This window comes from Diabrotica undecimpunctata, chromosome 4, assembly GCF_040954645.1.
Source record: "Diabrotica undecimpunctata isolate CICGRU chromosome 4, icDiaUnde3, whole genome shotgun sequence".
In the NCBI taxonomy this organism is placed as follows: Eukaryota; Metazoa; Arthropoda; class Insecta; order Coleoptera; family Chrysomelidae; genus Diabrotica; species Diabrotica undecimpunctata.
This window is the reverse complement of record NC_092806.1, coordinates 135,575,824-135,577,275: the sequence shown is the minus strand read 5'-3', so window position 1 is coordinate 135,577,275 and position 1,452 is coordinate 135,575,824. Positions and strand designations below refer to the sequence as shown.

General features: G+C 30.5%; 1 long non-coding RNA gene across 1 annotated transcript; it reads right to left on the bottom strand.

Annotated features, from left to right (window-relative positions):
• On the bottom strand, positions 1 to 1,161 carry LOC140438431 (uncharacterized). Its single transcript, XR_011950525.1, has 2 exons — positions 889 to 1,161; positions 1 to 274 (listed from the first exon to the last, which is right to left on the bottom strand). It is a non-coding gene; the product is annotated as an uncharacterized lncRNA (long non-coding RNA).
• Between the last annotated feature and the right edge of the window lie 291 nt (positions 1,162 to 1,452).

The window sequence follows — 1,452 nt, the reverse complement described above, 5'->3', positions numbered from 1 at the left end:
TTACTGCTTTATTATTTTATTTTATAATACTGATGTTAATTTACATTATTTCATGTTACACAATTTTGTTCATCAGGTCTCGAGATAAAATCCAATTGAAATATTCTAAAACATTGAAAACGAGTTTAAGCTGTCAAAGGTCCTACACATGTACAGCTGACTCCAGCAGCACAGTATCCCGATTTGTAGCCTTGGTTTCCGCAGGAAAGTCGGCATTCCAGATTAATGCATGCTAAGTTGGGATTCTTTTCTTTGACGAGGTCAACAACTTGTTCTATAAATTAAGTAAAAACTATTAAAAACAATATAGATATAATATACGTCAAAATAAACAGTGCTATATTCTTAAAAATTTGTCGATATTTTGTTAAAGATGAGGACCAACATCGCGTTCAATGTCAATCGCCAGTCACTATCAATGAAGAGAATTGGTTTCAACAGGATAACACAACGAGACGACATAATACTTATTATGATTATTTTTTTACAAAATAATGTGCCCCATATATTAAGTACATTTACAACCAGTGGTTGCTTCAGTTGCTGAAAATCGATTAATATCTGTTATGGTAGTTCTAAAATATTAACTGGTGAATATTCTAACTTAAATAGGAACTCCTTTAGGATACTGCAAATATACGAATCGGGTACGATCGGATAAAGTAAACGAGCAGGGTTCCATGAACAACCTTGTGCTTGAAGATGATATTATTTTAGTTGCAGATTCAAGATCAAACATAAATAAAATACTGATATATGGTATGGACAGAAGATATAACAAAAAAGGAGAGGGAGTTAAAGATCAAAATTTTGGGACTCTAGTCTATAGGTAAGGAAAAAATCAATTTATATACTCAATGAATATGTTTTATTTACTAATCACATTACCTGGGCTCAATGGTGCTTGTTCTTCTTGGGCGTAAGCGCAGAAAGCGAGTGCCAAAACCAAAAATACAATTGTGAATTTCATTTTTCGAATTTAATTAATTTTCGTTTAGCCAAAAATTGACTTACTCGTTAAAACTGTAATAATAAAAATGTAAAAGCGGTTAATGAATATATACCTAGAAAGTTGTTTTCAAAGGCTTAATAGAGCGCGTAATATTGACAGAGTGAGTATAACAGCTGTTTTTCGGTTTTTAAAAACAAGAATTACGAAAAATTTACCGAAAGATTTGGGTTATAGTTATATTTTACATAGAAACTGTTATAGATGAAAACAAACTGTAATTTGGAGATGTACATAACATTTACTGGAAAATTCCAACAGTGGAATATTAATTTTATTTGTATAGATTGTACTTATATGACGTTGTGTTTTTAAATATAAAACACACACATGTATGAAAATATTAACGATATTAATTTGATGTATGTTATCCGGATCGTTTGTTACTTCTTATACCTTCACCAACCCAATCAATTTGTCAAAATGTCATATTAACAACGTAT